Source organism: Maylandia zebra, linkage group LG9 (assembly GCF_041146795.1).
Source record: "Maylandia zebra isolate NMK-2024a linkage group LG9, Mzebra_GT3a, whole genome shotgun sequence".
In the NCBI taxonomy this organism is placed as follows: Eukaryota; Metazoa; Chordata; class Actinopteri; order Cichliformes; family Cichlidae; genus Maylandia; species Maylandia zebra.
The window spans coordinates 12,874,397-12,892,451 of NC_135175.1; the positions used below are offsets into that span (position 1 = coordinate 12,874,397).

At 42.9% G+C, this 18,055-nt stretch overlaps 1 long non-coding RNA gene across 1 annotated transcript; it reads left to right on the forward strand.

The window, feature by feature from the left end:
* The first annotated feature begins 571 nt into the window (after positions 1-571).
* Positions 572-4,225, forward strand: LOC143420275 (uncharacterized). Its single transcript, XR_013100082.1, has 3 exons — positions 572-3,293; positions 3,367-3,425; positions 3,761-4,225. It is a non-coding gene; the product is annotated as an uncharacterized LOC143420275 (long non-coding RNA).
* Positions 4,226-18,055: the final 13,830 nt, after the last annotated feature.

Here is an 18,055-nt window from a genome sequence, read left to right on the forward strand (position 1 = left end):
CATGTTAACATCGAAAACACTGATCCACACTGAAGTCCATGAGTTTTATCTGAATATCCATGAGCAATGTCCAAGCGCTATTGTCCATAAACGGGGGAACTGGTGTGTATGATTGTGGAAATCAGTGTATTCGGAAATTACGGGACAGAGCGTCGCCTTTGATAGCTTCCTACCAGTCCAGTGGAAGCTTCAATGCAGAATGAGTCCTGCTCCTAGCCGTTCATTGGCTCGCCATCCTTTTCCATACCCAAAAAAGGTTCACCTGGCCAATTCCAACCAACCTGAAGACCTTGAAATCTTTTCTGGGATTCGCTGGCTACTATAGGCGTTTTATTAAGGGATATGCCATGATTGCCAAGCCACTCAACAACCTCACACGTGGATATCCATCCACACACAAAAGCTCCAAAAATGAGACTTCTAAGAGCTCACAGTTTGATCCCAAGCACTCCTTTGGTTCCAGGTGGAGTCCTGAATGTCAGTTGGCTTTTGATACCCTCATTGACAAACTTACCACTGCACCAGTTCTAGGTTTTGCTGATCCGGCACTGCCTTACATTTTCCACACAGATGCCAGCACCAACGGATTGGGCGCTGCCCTTTACCAAGAGCAAGAGGGGAGACTTAGGGTGATAGCCTATGCTAGTAGGGGGTTGTCATCCAGTGAAAGTCGTTACCCAGCTCACAAGCTTGAATTCTTGGCACTGAAGTGGAGCGTGACAGAAAAATTTCATGATTACTTGTACGGAGCAAGCTTTACAGTGGTCACGGATAACAACCCACTTACCTATATCTTGACATCAGCAAAGTTGGATGCTACCGGCCATCGTTGGCTGGCTGCTCTTTCTACATTCTCGTTCAAGATACGGTATCGAGCAGGCAAGCAAAACCTGGATGCAGATGCACTTTCCCGTCTGCCCCATGATGGTACTTCCTCTGGGGAACCTGCTCAAAAAGATGAGGAGCTAATTAATCAGTTTACTCAACAACATCTCTCAAGCAGCAGTGATGGTGAAATATCAGCTGAAGTTGTCGATGCGATTTGCCAAAGTGGTGTTGTCAGGACCCAAGCTGAGAATAGTTTGGTTGAATCCCTGTCCATCAACACAGCAGTGCTTCCTGAGAATTACTCAGAAGATTCACATGGACTTCCTGTTATTTCCACCATATCCCATTCTGAGCTTTATGAAAAACAGAGAACTGATCCAACTCTTCAGGAGGTTATTCACCAGTTGGAGTCAGGAGAAAGAGTTCCTCTGACAGCCAGGAAAGAGCTTCCTGAAATTCCTCTTCTCCTTCGCGAACTGAACAAATTGGAGCTGATTGATGGTATCCTCTATAGGATAAGATATGAAAATGAACAACCATCATACCAACTGGTCCTTCCGACAGAACTGCGGCAAACTGTTCTCCACAGCCTCCACAATGATATGGGCCACCTGGGAGTGGAACGGACCCTTGACCTTGCCAGGACTCGGTTCTATTGGCCAAGAATGGCAGTGGATGTGGAAAATAAAATAAAAACCTGTGGCCGGTGTATTCGCCGGAAAAGCTTGCCGGAGAGAGCTGCTCCTCTGGTTAACATTCGGACATCACGTCCGCTTGAACTCATTTGTATGGATTTCCTCAGTCTCGAGCCCGATACTAGCAACACCAAAGACATCCTGGTACTGACAGATCATTTTACCAAATATGCCCTTGCCATTCCAACACCAAACCAAAAGGCAAAAACTGTGGCTAACTGTCTTTGGGAAAACTTCATTGTTTATTATGGAATTCCAGAAAGACTCCATACAGATCAAGGGCCAGACTTTGAGTCGAAATTGATAAAGGAGTTATGCGCCCTGTTGGGAGTCCAAAAGTGTCACACAACACCGTACCATCCAAGAGGAAACCCAGTAGAGAGGTTTAATCGCACTCTACTGGCCATGTTGGGAACTCTTGAATCCAAACAGAAATCCAAATGGAAACAGTTTGTGAAACCACTTGTCCATGCCTACAACTGTACTAAAAATGAAGTCACTGGCTACACCCCATACGAACTAATGTTTGGACGTTGTCCTCGTCTCCCCATTGACCTCGCTTTTAATCTTCCTGTACGTGAGAAAGAACAACAGACACATTCACAGTATGTACAAGACTTAAAAGCTAGGTTGAAAGAAAGTTATCTGCTATCTTCAAAGAATGCTGCAAAGAACGCTGAGAGGAACAAGACTCGATTTGACCAACGTATTATACCGTCCAAGCTAGAAGTTGGAAGCAGAGTTTTGGTACGGAACATGAGGCTGAGGGGCAAACATAAACTTGCTGACAAATGGGAACCAGATGTCTTTGTAGTGCTGAAATGTGCCAAAGATCTCCCCGTCTACACTGTAAAACCAGAATGCAAAGACGGCCCAATTCGCACATTGCACAGAGATCTCCTTCTTCCGTGTGGGTTTCTTCCTGCAACAGAGTCAGGACCATCAGATGAGACTATTCCAATCACACCCTCTTTAACTCGTCAACAGGCCAAGAAACAACAGGAATCTCCTGAGTACTTTGTTGAAGAGAATGTATTTGAACCGACCTTTGTCCACCTTGCCCCGCTCCCAATGGAGTTTAGAGTGGAGAAGTCTCTCAACCCCCTACAGTCTTTTCCCAGTGGTGAGGAGGAAAGACTTCCTCCAACATCTACACCTGAAATGGAATCGGCTGGAGAAGCTCTGTCAGGATCCCAGAGGGAAGACCCATTGGAGTTTGACGCTGATGAGACATCGGGGGAAGATTTGCTTGAAATCTTACCCGAACCCATTCTTGAAACCGTGTCTACAGACTTGTCCGATCCTGGAGTCTCTGACAACTTAGCGGCCGAGCCTAGTCCTGTGACATTACCAACTCTTAATTGCTCAGATTCGGTTATTGACCCCCCTTTGAGGCGGTCAACGCGTCACAGATCACCACCTAGGCGACTGCAGTATGCCCGCTTAGGCAATCCATTGATATCAGTTGTTCAGTCTCTGTTACATAGTCTGTCAGATGCTTTAACCACCGCAACCACCAATTCTAACCCTTCAGTCGTACATATTGTGTAGTGTTGTCATGCAACGGGACGTGCATGTATTCAAGGGGGGAGGGTGTAACCCAGAGTGATTTCCTGCACTTATTTCCTGCCATTGAACGCATCACAAATGCATGACTCCAACCACATGACTTTGCTCAGCCAATCGAATGGCATGTAGGTCATAGTAAGCCTGTCCCGACTTCCTCCCGTCAGATGCGTGGAGGCAAGCCAGGTGACAGAGCTGTTGCAGGTGTGTATTGGCAAACATTTGCTTTTCCCGTTTTAATGCATTTTCTTAACACCAACTAACTTATGCAACTTAGATGCTGATTACTGTGAGCCAGAGCCATAATGTTGTTGTGCACTGAACAGAATGGAATTGGTGAGTTTGAACTTTTAATTGACTGTTTGTATTGCTACCAGCTGACCCTAATCGGCTGCTGCCGGTCCAAACAATTTGATTTTGATTTGACTGATAGTTGTTGAATAACAAATGTTGTGGAGCTACATAGTATGTATGTATGTATGTAGCAGTTGAAATGTTTTCAGTTAAATCCTTATTGGTTAGAAATATTATATTTAACCAATATATTGTTTGTTTATTTTTATAAATTGTGTACACAGGAACAAGAATAACTTAATGTATTTAGCTTAATTGGCTGACATTTTTGTATGTTATTCTTGTGATTTCTTATTGGCCTTGTTTATTTAATGCAGGCCAGGTGAACCTTTTTTGGGTATGGAAAAGGATGGCGAGCCAATGAACGGCTAGGAGCAGGACTCATTCTGCATTGAAGCTTCCACTGGACTGGTAGGAAGCTATCAAAGGCGACGCTCTGTCCCGTAATTTCCGAATACACTGATTTCCACAATCATACACACCAGTTCCCCCGTTTATGGACAATAGCGCTTGGACATTGCTCATGGATATTCAGATAAAACTCATGGACTTCAGTGTGGATCAGTGTTTTCGATGTTAACATGTGTTATTTATGGGGAACTTTTTTTTGAGAATCTATATTGCTTGGTATAAGCCGGAAGAATTTGCTTAGTTGTTTTTGTGCACCCCCACTGGGTTTTTCTATTAATTAAATAGCTACAGCAGGAATGATTATTTAAGCTTTCATTTTCTTTTCTTAATTTTCTTTGCTTTCGGTTAAATACATGGTACCTGCAAAAGCATTTTGTGTTGTGTGTATTTAATTACTGCCCATCAGCTCCGGTAGCATTCCTAAATCTTCTGATTAATAATAACCACAAAATCACACTCAATCCCTAGCCTGTATTAACTCATTAGCGCTACATCAGTGTTACATTACTTGGCGAGCCAGCCAGGAGCTGATTTGGTTAGTAATTAATATATATTCAAACTCACCAATTCATTTTTCCCCATAATGGAAGTTTTTGAGACACTTGCCATTAAGATCCCAAATGCGGTTTTAGTTGACGGAGTAACTGAGCACTCAGTTAATGAAGTTGTACTTTTCCTTGAACAGTATGGTGACATAGCTCGCAAGGTTACTATAGATTCACCAGGATCTGAATTTAATGACATGCTTGTCGCTGAGTACGCTTCGGGTTTATCTTTAACGCGGTTGTCTCAGTTGCTACCGCACACATCTATGTCAGATTCAGGTGACAAACTCCATATTGAAAGTCTATCTGAAGTTTATGCATCAAAAGTTAGTGGTTCCAAGACAAATACTTACTTGGCAGACTTAAAAAGAATAGCCAAATTATCTGGGAGGGATTATGCAGAAGTCCTCAGTGAGGGGATGACCCAGATACGTCGGTCCCTTGCAGAGCTCAACCCAGAGACTCCAGTGGTTGCAAAACCAGAACTAGAAGATTCAAACCCTCCCGATTCAGTCTTCCCTTCTTCACTACCAGCCCCTCTTCCATCTAAGTCCCCTTCTGTCACCAGTAGTGCTGAAGCGCACGGCGGAGAGAGGCATTCTGCCTCCATTCCAGCGGCTGATCTCAACCCTCCTGAAGTACAACGCTATGTTGTGGAACACGTTGTTCGGAGTGGGGACAGCTCGCTGCATGCATTCCATCGACTGAGAGCGTTTTCTGGTAAAGTGCCCAGGCCAATCCAAGAGACAGATTATGATATATGGCGGTCAGGGGTCGAATTAGCCCTGAAAGATCCATCTATATCTGATCTGCAGCGCACCAGACTGATTCGTGACAGTCTACTGCCTCCTGCCTGTAATATGGTAAAGCATCTCAGCCTTGACACACCACCAGAGGTCTATATGAAACAACTTGACTCAGCCTATGGCACTGTGCAAGATGGAGATGAGTTATACGCCAAGTTCATGGACACCTTCCAGGACAGCGGGGAAAAGCCTTCGGCCTATTTGCAACGTCTGCAGGTGGTGTTACAGCATGCAGCAAAAAGAGGGGGTGTTTTAGAGAAAGACATAGACAACAGACTGTTGAATCAATTCTGCAGGGGATGTTGGGATAACAATTTAATATCGGAACTCCAACTTAAGCAAAAGAAGCACAACCCCCCCAAATTTACTGAGCTTCTATTACTCCTTCGAACTGAAGAGGACAGAGAGGCAGCAAAGACATTAAGGATGAAACAGCATTTGGGACCAACAAAACAGAAAGCCACCACTAATGCCCAGTTTGCCAATACTGGAGAAGAAACTAACCTCTGTGCTGCGCTAACCACTCTGACTAAACGGCTCTCACAACAGATGGCAGCTATACAACAGCAGCTTTCAGCTTTGACAGCACAGCAGTGTAATGTCAAACCATCGGTTGCTGCCTGCCCAGCTCCAAAGCTCTATGGGCCAAAGAAGGTTGGTAAGAATCCAAAACCTAGCGTCTCCAGCCCTAAACCAGGGTTTTGCTTCCGCTGTGGAGAAGATGGTCACATTAAGCCGCAATGTGAAAATGCACCCAATTCAGCATTGGTAAGTGCCAAGCGGAAGCAATTTGACAGCAAACAAAAGTGGCAGAAGCAAAAGTCCTCTGCTTCTGAGGATTTAAACTAGTTCCAGTTCCTGTTGAGGGGCAAACAGGAGCTGAGCTGGACCAACCTTGTCCCGCTGAGAACAAAAAGCATGCCAAGTGTGCAAAGTCGCAGACAAAGATCCACACTAGATTACCACCAGGATTAGTTGGATCCAGATGTACAGCAGAAGTCAACATTGCAGGTTGCAACTGCCCGTGTCTACTGGATACTGGTTCCCAGGTTACCACAATTCCAGTTTCATTCTATAATGAGCATCTCTCCGATCAGCCAGTCCACCCATTGAATGAGCTTCTTCATGTGGAGGGGGCTGCTGGTCAATGTGTTCCATACCTTGGGTATGTTGAGGTTGCCATGACATTTCCAAAAGACTTTCTTGGGAGTGACTTCCCAGTTCAAACGCTTGCACTTGTTGTTCCTGATGTGAGACCTGATTATCCAACCTCAGTACTTGTTGGCATGAATACACTTGAAATTCTTTATGAACAATTCTCTTCTAGTAACTGTTCATCATTCCAGCCTACCTCTTACGGGTACAGAGCAGTTCTGCAAACTCTCCAAGTGACATACCAACAGAATTGGATTGATCATCTTGGTGTTGTGACGACCCTTAGTAAATCTCCTGTGCTAATTCCAGCTGGCTGCACAGTTGTGGTCGAGGGTTCTGCCAAGCTTCTCAGCCCAGCTAGTCAATGTGTTGTCATTCAGCACCCGGATTCAGGCCTGCCGGGTGGTTTGTGTGTCAGTAATTGTCTAGTCGCTCTTAAAGGTGGTACACATACTCAGGTTCCAGTTGTTGTGTCAAACAGAACAGAGCAAGACATCTACATACCAGCTTTGAGTGTCATTGCAGAGCTGGGAGCCTATGACTGCATAGTCTCTGAGCACAGTGTGACCAACCCCCCAGATCGGGAGATGGTGTCAACACCCCTCACTTTCAAATTTGGCGAGTCACCAATACCAGCAGAATGGAGAGAACGGATCACAACAAAACTAAATGCCATGTCTGAAGTTTTTTCACATCATGACTTGGATTTTGGTTGCACTAAGGAAGTGAAGCATCACATCAAGCTCCATGACAATACCCCTTTTAAACACAAAGCAAGACCTATTCATCCCCAGGACATAGAAGCTGTTCGTAAACATCTTCGAGAGCTTCTAGATGCTGGTGTTATCAGGGAGTCGGAGTCATCATTTTCATCACCAATAGTGGTTGTCAAGAAGAAAAATGGAGACATTCGACTATGTATTGACTACCGCAAACTCAACCTGCAAACGATTAAGGATGTGTACGCATTGCCCAACTTGGAGGAATCGTTTACAGCACTCACTGGATCGAAATGGTTCTCTGTGCTTGATCTCAAATCTGGTTATTATCAGATAGAGATGGATGAAGCTGATAAAGCCAAAACCGCTTTTGTGACGCCAATTGGGTTTTGGGAGTTCAACCGAATGCCTCAAGGAGTTACTAATGCACCTTCAACGTTCCAAAGACTCATGGAGAGGTGCATGGGAGACTTGCACTTGAAAGAGGTCCTCGTGTTTTTGGATGATTTGATCATATTCTCCAACACTCTTGAGGAGCACGAAGACCGTTTGCTGAGGGTGTTGAATCGCTTGAGAGAATTTGGGTTAAAACTTTCTCCAGAAAAATGCAAATTCTTTCAGACATCCGTCCGATACTTGGGCCACATTGTTTCAGAAAATGGTGTTGAGACAGACCCAGAAAAGGTTGCCACCTTGAAATCCTGGCCAATTCCAACCAACCTGAAGACCTTGAAATCTTTTCTGGGATTCGCTGGCTACTATAGGCGTTTTATTAAGGGATATGCCATGATTGCCAAGCCACTCAACAACCTCACACGTGGATATCCATCCACACACAAAAGCTCCAAAAATGAGACTTCTAAGAGCTCACAGTTTGATCCCAAGCACTCCTTTGGTTCCAGGTGGAGTCCTGAATGTCAGTTGGCTTTTGATACCCTCATTGACAAACTTACCACTGCACCAGTTCTAGGTTTTGCTGATCCGGCACTGCCTTACATTTTCCACACAGATGCCAGCACCAACGGATTGGGCGCTGCCCTTTACCAAGAGCAAGAGGGGAGACTTAGGGTGATAGCCTATGCTAGTAGGGGGTTGTCATCCAGTGAAAGTCGTTACCCAGCTCACAAGCTTGAATTCTTGGCACTGAAGTGGAGCGTGACAGAAAAATTTCATGATTACTTGTACGGAGCAAGCTTTACAGTGGTCACGGATAACAACCCACTTACCTATATCTTGACATCAGCAAAGTTGGATGCTACCGGCCATCGTTGGCTGGCTGCTCTTTCTACATTCTCGTTCAAGATACGGTATCGAGCAGGCAAGCAAAACCTGGATGCAGATGCACTTTCCCGTCTGCCCCATGATGGTACTTCCTCTGGGGAACCTGCTCAAAAAGATGAGGAGCTAATTAATCAGTTTACTCAACAACATCTCTCAAGCAGCAGTGATGGTGAAATATCAGCTGAAGTTGTCGATGCGATTTGCCAAAGTGGTGTTGTCAGGACCCAAGCTGAGAATAGTTTGGTTGAATCCCTGTCCATCAACACAGCAGTGCTTCCTGAGAATTACTCAGAAGATTCACATGGACTTCCTGTTATTTCCACCATATCCCATTCTGAGCTTTATGAAAAACAGAGAACTGATCCAACTCTTCAGGAGGTTATTCACCAGTTGGAGTCAGGAGAAAGAGTTCCTCTGACAGCCAGGAAAGAGCTTCCTGAAATTCCTCTTCTCCTTCGCGAACTGAACAAATTGGAGCTGATTGATGGTATCCTCTATAGGATAAGATATGAAAATGAACAACCATCATACCAACTGGTCCTTCCGACAGAACTGCGGCAAACTGTTCTCCACAGCCTCCACAATGATATGGGCCACCTGGGAGTGGAACGGACCCTTGACCTTGCCAGGACTCGGTTCTATTGGCCAAGAATGGCAGTGGATGTGGAAAATAAAATAAAAACCTGTGGCCGGTGTATTCGCCGGAAAAGCTTGCCGGAGAGAGCTGCTCCTCTGGTTAACATTCGGACATCACGTCCGCTTGAACTCATTTGTATGGATTTCCTCAGTCTCGAGCCCGATACTAGCAACACCAAAGACATCCTGGTACTGACAGATCATTTTACCAAATATGCCCTTGCCATTCCAACACCAAACCAAAAGGCAAAAACTGTGGCTAACTGTCTTTGGGAAAACTTCATTGTTTATTATGGAATTCCAGAAAGACTCCATACAGATCAAGGGCCAGACTTTGAGTCGAAATTGATAAAGGAGTTATGCGCCCTGTTGGGAGTCCAAAAGTGTCACATGGTCATTGAAGTTTAATGTATTCATCTGCAGTACAGATACTGTATCACCTTATATTGATAACAGTGAGATATGTGTAGTAGCACCTCTTGAGTTGTCATGTGGGTGGAAATCTGTGTATTCAGCCACTTTACATCTCCACTTCTACATAAACAGTTTAATTTTTATCATGAGGATTTGTGGCTCTGCAGATGGCAGACACTTGCGCTTACATATCTCAACCATGTCTTGACTTTTACTTCTTCTTTTTTTTAACTATGTTCCCTACTCACTATGAAAGATGGTCCTACGATGACCTAAAAAAATGTAATCATCTGACAATTTTTTGGCCTATTTTCTCTCCCATTCTGTTTTACAGGAGGAGAGTATCTCACTGAAAAAAGAAAATTCTGCTAGCAGGTATCATAATGTTACAGACCACTTATCAAAAGCTTGTTTGTAATGAAAAACATATAAATTAAATAGAAAAGTAATGCCAAGTATACATTTTTCATAGCATAGGGGATACATAGAAAGTCTGTACTCTGGGGCTAAATGTGTCAGTACGTTCAGCTCTTACATGAGATCATATGGGAGCATGAGGCTTCACCGCTCTGACTCATTTATATGGTGGACCATACTGAAATGTATTTCTTCCCACACCCATACATATTTAATATAGGAGCATATGGTTGTCATCGGAGGAGGTCAGTGCCGGAGGCAAAGAGTAGCTGTGTTCTGTTGGCTATATCTGCCCTCCCCATCCCGGTTAGGGATGAGACGGGTTATGAACTGAAAATAGGGATGATTGGACCATCGTGTAGAACTGTCTGCTGAGCAAACTGTCAATTAAAGTCAGTCAAAATAAAACTTGCCTTAAAGGAGCACTCCCCTAATTTACACATTATTCTGTTTCATTACTTTTCTTGATCAGCGGGTGTTGTAACATCTTCTGATGTTCTGTAAAGAGTCCTAAAATGCAGTTCAGAGTTATAATTATGGCACCTGCTACTAGATGGGACATATTAGGGAGCAAATGAACCTTTTCATTCTCAGAGTTGATGTGTTAGAAGCAAGAAAAAAGGGGAAGCATAGGGATTTGAGTGAGTTAAACAAGGGTCACCTTGTGACGGCAGGACGACTGAGTCAAAGCAACTCCAAACCTGCAGTTCTCATGGGGTGTTTGCAGTGTGCAGTGGTCAGTATCTATCAAAAGAAGTCCAAGCAAAGAACAGTGGAGAACCAGTTACAAAGTCATAGGTGGTCAGTAGGGGTGCAACGATATTCGTATCGATATTGAACCGTTCGATACAGTGCTTTCGGTTCGGTACGCATATGTATCGAACAATACAACATTTGTAATTTATTTTATCAACTTTCCTTCTGACGATGCTGTCTGTGTTGAGCGCTCAGTGAATCTGCGTTCGACTACTCCGCCTAGGCTGCACTGTCGAGCGCAGATCCACTGAGCGCTCAACACAGACAGCATAGTCAGAAGGAAGAGTGCAGGGCAAGCTAGCGAGACAGAAGTTAAGCTCTCCTTGCAACATGGACCTCCCCCACCCTCATTCAGATCTGGCGTTTGGAATTATTTTGGTTTTCATGTGACGTATGACCCTGAAGGTAAGCGAGTCATGGACTAAAGTAAAACAGTATGTTGGATGTGCCATGCAATGCTCAATTACATGGGTGGGAACTAGTGTGTTAGCGCAGTTAGCTCGTTAACGTGTTGGCCGTCTAGCCCCATGCACGGGGCGATCGGCGGTAGCTCATTAACGGAGATTTGCCGTGTTGTGGTGTTAAGGTCATTTCAACGAGATTAACCTGAAAGCACTAGTGGGAACACAACGAATATGACTGCACATTTATGCCGACATCATCCTAGTGCAAAGACAAAAACAACAAGCATGCTACTAACTTTAGCCGAGTCATTTAGACAGCTGTTAGCACATGATTCTCCTTATGCTGCTGAGAATATAGCCCAGAAGAAGCGGACAGTATAGCTTTTATTTTGGAAAGAGACATTTCTCTGTAATAAACTCTCTTTTCCAAAGATGAGTGATTCCTCAATCAGATACAGGGCTCGCAATATCGCTAGCCCGACGTCCTGGGGCTAGCGATTTTTTCAGTCGGGCTATCAAAATCTATCTCTTCCCTGCCCGTCGGGCTATTGTAGGAAAGAAAAATATATGTCAGTGCTTTTGCATTCTTTCAGAAATGTAGCTGGGTAATTATGTCATTGGCATCGGTGAGCCACTGTCAATATGTGACATATTGAAATCGCGTTTGAATTTGCGCTTGTTTTTTTGCTTTCACTTTGCAATCGTGCGAACTGTGTATAGAGAGCGACAGCACTGATCTGTGAGTGATGATAATTTGTGCACCAATTCCTCTGACATCGTCTTATTAATCGTTAGCTTACTATGCAAACATGACAAGTGAAATCTCCCGCAGCAAGCTTAAACATGTGAGAGGTTGATCGCGCAGAGAATCGCTGAGCTTATGTGAGTGCGTGTGTAAAAGCAGCAGGATTTATATTTCAGTTCTGCTGAGCCAAATAAGACAGGTCAGGGTGAAGAAGTGACAGCCAAAGAAAAGCTTACCACAAAACGGAGAAGTTATGACAAATCAGACTATAAGGCAAAGAGAAAGTGCAGCTTTATGGTTTCATGGACAAAATAATTTCTGTGGCTGCGATATGACGAGCTAAATAACCAGGGCTGCACATAAGTGGTCCGCAGGTGCGCATTCGCTGTCAAAATAAAAAACACGCACAAGGGTTAGGGTTAAATTTAAAAACTGTACTTTTGAGTTAAAATATATATTTATAATTTTAATAAATGACAAATTAAAAAGGCATGAACATTTTTTTTGTATCGAAAAAATATCGAACCGTGACACCAAAGTATCGAACCGAACCGAACCGTGAATTTTGTGTATCGTTGCACCCCTAGTGGTCAGGGCTCATTAATTCACATGGGGTACAAAGGCTGGCCCGTGTGGTTCAGTCCAACAGACGAGCTACTGAAGCTCAAGTTGATGAAAAGGGTTAGTGCTGGTTCTGGTAGAAAGATGTCAGAATGCACAGTGCACAACAGTTTGTTGCATATTGGGCTGTATAGCTGCATACCAGTCAGGCAGCCCATGCTAAACCCTGTCCACTGTTGAAACCATCAACAATGAGGAAGTGAGCATCAGAACTAGACCGTGTACAGACAGTACCAGTGGAAGAAGGTGGTCTGGTCTGATACATCATATGCATGACTGGGTGTGTGTGCAACACTTACCTGAGGAACCCCAGGCACCAGGATGCACTATGGGAAGAAGGTAAGTCGGTGAAGGTATAGTGGACCTTGGGTCCTGCCATCCATGTGGATGCTATTTCACAACTTGGGACTTAAAGGATTTTGGTGCAGATACCACAGCACACTTTCAGGGGTCCAGTGGAGTCCGTGCCTCGATGGGTCGGGGCTGTTTTGGAGGTGGTCATAAAGTTATGTGTAAGCTGTGAAGTTGCACAGGGAATATAGGAACATGGGGGGAGGGGGGGGGGGGGGGGGTGATACCAGTGATAGAGGAAAATAAAAAAAATCTCAGTCAGTTTTTGACTTTATTAATTTGTGCATGCAACCTTTTTTAAATTTGTCTCACTCACTGATAATCAGTAATAGGGAGGAGGTAAGGGTGGATATGGATGGGTGTGCAGATCTCGCTTTGAACGACTGAGTCTGACAATAAGACTGATGACTTTAAATTACTGAAATGACTCAACAACTCTTTTACAATTATTTGTTTATTTTTGAACATCAGCAAAGACGACCAGTAAACAGATTTTGACGGATTGAGAAGGCGCTCGACTTGGATGACGGCTAAATCTGTGTAAATTTAATAAACCTCAGCTTTAATCGAATGCCCACGCCGTGTCCGTGTTGGTGTGTTGTTCAGCCGTCTCGCGTCCAGTTGTAGCAGCAATGCAAGGCTTGATGCGGCTGATCATCCTAATGCACCCTCCTCTGCAGAGGTCATAAATTAGTCTGAAATACGGAGTGGGCCGCTGCTGCCAACCTCATCTGCAAAGTGAGTGAAGTGAAGCAGAAAGAATCAGCCCGAGATGCAGCGTCAGGCTGTTCTCAGCACAGAAGTCTGGTATGTCTGCAGCGCCGGCCCTACTTTTCTGACTGAGAAATGAGATATTACATTCTGCATCTTCAGAGTCCTTGTTTTGCTCCACTGCCTCAACTGCATCTCACTCCTCCTGTTGATTATACTGACTGATTGCCTTCATTTTACAAACCCGGCATTAATTAGAATTTCTGTAAGTAATAAAATGTATTGGATTTCCATTATTATGGAGAGTGCAAGATAAGGACCTCTTTTTGTCTGAGAGGATTTCCTTGGCTTTGCGCTGCTTGAAGCACGGGCGACTCTTACGAACGGAGAGCGAAGAAGAGATACGACATGAAACAGATGTCGCCTTTCTCTCATTTTTGATTGTAATTTCATTTCCCTAACCCTTTCGAGCTATTGTGAAAATTGAAAATCGCACATTCAAAGAAAACACTCATTTCGTTTCAACCCAAGAGGCAACTTTCTATCTGTGTCCTTCTCTTTTGTTCCCAAATGGTTTCTTTGTTTGGTTTGATTGGAAGGTAATTTCGCTCTGATTGATGTAAACCCAACAATAAGTTGTTTTATTGTACTTCTGGTCCAAGATGTCTTTTGAAATCTTTTAAAAAAAAATCTTTTTCATCACCGGCTATGGTAATGAACATGCAATTGAACTAAACGAACTCTACATCTGCCCACCACCAGCAGATATCAGTGTTTTAAAACCAATTTAAACAAAATGTTCCCGTCCCCCTGCTCTGCCTTTTACATGATTTGTGAATATTTTCCAGAAGCCTCCACATGTAAATTACGATCTGATCCCAAATCAGCACTTGGTTAGTTTAAAATGATACTCCTCCCATACAAAAGGAAAAAAACACCCCAGAAAACATTGACTGTCTTGGCTCGATGTGACATTTTTTCATCGAGTAGTACAAACAAAACTGATTAGCTTCCTTTTTTGAATAACAGCCCATTCTGATGATGCGCATAAATCAAAAACCTGTTTGGAAGTGTGCATCGCTGCCACATTCAAAGATGTTTGCTTAGAGTGAACAACAATCCTCTTATAAGTACACTCACAGCAATAAACAGTGCATTTTTTCAGGCTACGAAACACTTTCACCTCATTTGACTTTCGCTAATCTTCAGCTACTGCTGTTCTGAAATTTAACTCATATCAGCTGAAGGCTGGAATAAATGAAGAGCAAATTATTTTTCCTTTCCAAGTTAGTGGGTACTTTTACAAATGAACTGTATTGTAAGCATACCTCTCTCTCTCTCTCTCTCTCTCTCTGTCTCTCTACACACATATATATACATATATACACACACACACACACACACACACATATATATATATAATTTCCAGCCTGCCTTTTAGGCAACATTAACATTCTGCTGCTCCGCTGTAATTGCTGCTGCCAACATCATAATGTGACTGTGAGATCTTAAAGTTCAGTTCACTTTAGTGTAAATTAATTCAGAAATCTTTATTCATCCTCAGAGGGGTTTCTGTGTGTTAGGCCAAATGTCTGGAAAATAAAACTACGGAAGTGTTTGAACAGAATTGGAAATACACTTGGGCTAATGGTTATTACACACCAGAAAAAGAAACAGCTGAAAAAACGTACCTGCCTGACCTGATCTCTAAAAGTAGTGGAACCCAAACTCAGAGGAACAGGAGGAGGAGTGTTTGTTCCTGCTGGTTCCTAACCTGAGCAGTTTTAAGCTCTGCCTCTCTTCCACAACGTATCTGTTGTCCTGTCTCTCTCCCCTTACCCTAACTCGGTCACGGCAGATGGATGCCTCTCCCCGAGCCTGGTTCTCCTGAATATTTTTTCCTATTATTACCATGTGATTTCTTTTAGGGAGTTTTCTGATTGTTGGAGTTTTCTCCCTCCATTACACTAGTATGGCGACTGATGTTATATAAATAAACTTTTCCAAGGCCAATGGGCTGGTACTTATATACAGCATTTCTACCCTTATATCTTTTAGACTCCAACAGCCACTTGGGCAGTATCCTGTCCAAGGATATGTCAACATGCAGACTGGTGAGACCGAGGGTGGAACCACCAACCTTTCCCTGCACCTCCTCCACAGATTAAAGAGTTATCTGTGAACACTTTCCTGATCAGAATGACTTACCTTCCATTCATCCTGAGGGCTTTCCATTTAACTGTATACAGTTAAATGGAGATCTAATGTCAAATATACAAACCAGAATCAAAGTGGAAATTAATGCCGATGACCAAAAGAACAAAAAAAACTAAAACTTGAATGTAATGAGGGCGTAACATTGATGGATGAGAAGACACACCTAGGCAACAGCAGCCATTTAACATTTATGGCCTTTTAATCAGCAGAAGATGAATGAAGTCTGTTATAAGATTAGTGTAATCAGCTCCGACCTGCTTCTCTTCCTGGCTCATTATACAGTACTAATGGTCCGACACATGTCGAGGTGCATGTCCATAGGTGGGGCTGATCAACCTCAAAGAGCTCTTCATCAAGTCCTATCTAAACCATGACTCAGAGTCTGCTTACTTTCATTTATCCTATCCTGTATAACTTATCCTACAGAATTTAATTTGTACTTAAAGTACAGTAATTAACTGACTTTCAGTGATCACAGAAAACTGAAGCACCCCTTTGACCAAATTATTTATTAGACAAAAAACGAACGAAGCATGAACTGTCCAGCATGGCATGTTCTCGGTGTAGGATATTCGTATCTTTTTCAAGGCGCCACAAAAGATTTCCAGTTTAAGTAGTAGTAAGTAGTGCTGCTTTTCCTTTTCCATCTCTCTACACTCCAATCTGTTGTAGTGAAGGGTGTAAATATTCTCCAGGTCTGGTACTGATGGACCACAAATATCCCCTGGAATTAAAAACAGGAAATTTCTAAAGTAAAATTGAGGCTTTAAAATCAATTAGAGTAAAACGTGACTTTAAAATTCACGATTTAGACATGTCATTCATCTCAGAGGCATCATCACATCCTCTCATTCATTAATAGTGTCCTGTGAGAGCTTCCCTTTTAAAACGCTGCTTGCAGCAGTCCTTCCCATCATGCATTTGAATGTTCGGTGCTCACTGTCTGCAGCAGACACACTTAAGATAATGAATAGCTGGAGGAGGCAGGCGTTCTTTACCGCAGCCCAGTGAAAGGCCACTCTGTCTGGATCCACCAGGCAGAAAAAGAAAAATCTTTCCGGCAGCATCTGGTCGGACTGTGCAAATCAGCACGCTGGAATTCTTTGGATTTCAATGAATTCAGATGGTCGCATTAAAGATGTACTCATGTCATTTTCGGCTGCTGTGAAAGACACATTTAAAGGGCCACCTGAGAGCAGACAAAATGTCTTTATTTGTATTCGCCTTTCAATCAGTTTTCCATATTTCTCCTTCCTGTAACTCATCTGTGACGCACCACAGGAAGGTCACTGGTGTACAGAAGCAGACTGGAGCGGCGTCTGTTCAGTGCCAATAACTAAGATAACTAAAATAAGTAAATGTCAATCCGAGGCAGACCGGGGGTTTGGAGGAACTATAGAAGGGGGGCGATGAAACCGTTGGCTTTTGATTGTCATCATGTTCATCTGCCAACAGTTTTTGGCACCATGTTTAAAATCTGTTTACTAATGAATTCATCTCAGCTGCGCCAGCTAGTGACTACTGGCACTTCAAATTACCATTTGAGCTGCAACAGAAGCAGTCACAAAAATATGTTTATCAAGAGTTGTGTTTGTCTTCTTTGGTCTCATGTAAAGACCAAAGATGACAAACTCTCACAGAGTCATGTTACGTGGCAGCGGATCAGACCGTAACCCCAGAAAACTGAGTCTGAACTAGCTTTAAGCCTTTTTATTATCAATGTCGTCAAACTGTACAGTTTAAGAATTAAAGAAATGTCCTCCAAAAAGAAGTGTTCAAACTTGGGTGAAAATAGGACTCATTGTACATAAAATTGATTAAACTAGACAGTTGCATGTAGTGCGAAAAGTGTAACATATTCACATTGTAAAAGCTAAATATTAAAGGCTTTGACCTTTATCTTCTTTCAGCTGCGTTAAAATCAGCCATTTATTATTGAAATCATATTAAAATCAGTCAAAAGGTCCACAAGACATACAAAGTAACCAGTCACATTCCTACATTGATGCGCATTAAAGCCTTCCAAGACTAGAGAAATAAAAGCTGTGGTTTTGACACATGCATACAGGAGGCCTAACTCATAATTCCTTAAATACAATGATAAATCCTACTTTTTAAATACTAATAACTCAGCAAGTATCAACTTGTCCACACATAATAAAAACAGATTTAAAAATGATTTCAGTTAAGTCATATTTATGAATATGACAGTGTATTTATTTATTTCCCATTTACATCGGTGGTGTTTTTATATTCATTATTCAATAATTCAACTATGTGAGCAGATTTTACACCAATCCGATGCAGAAAAGTCAACATTTTTGGATTTCAGATCAAGGATCCAGGTTTGATTTAAAGCAACCCAGATTTAACAAATTCTAACATTTTTCAGCACTTCGTGTGTCTCGTGTCTTTGTTCAGCT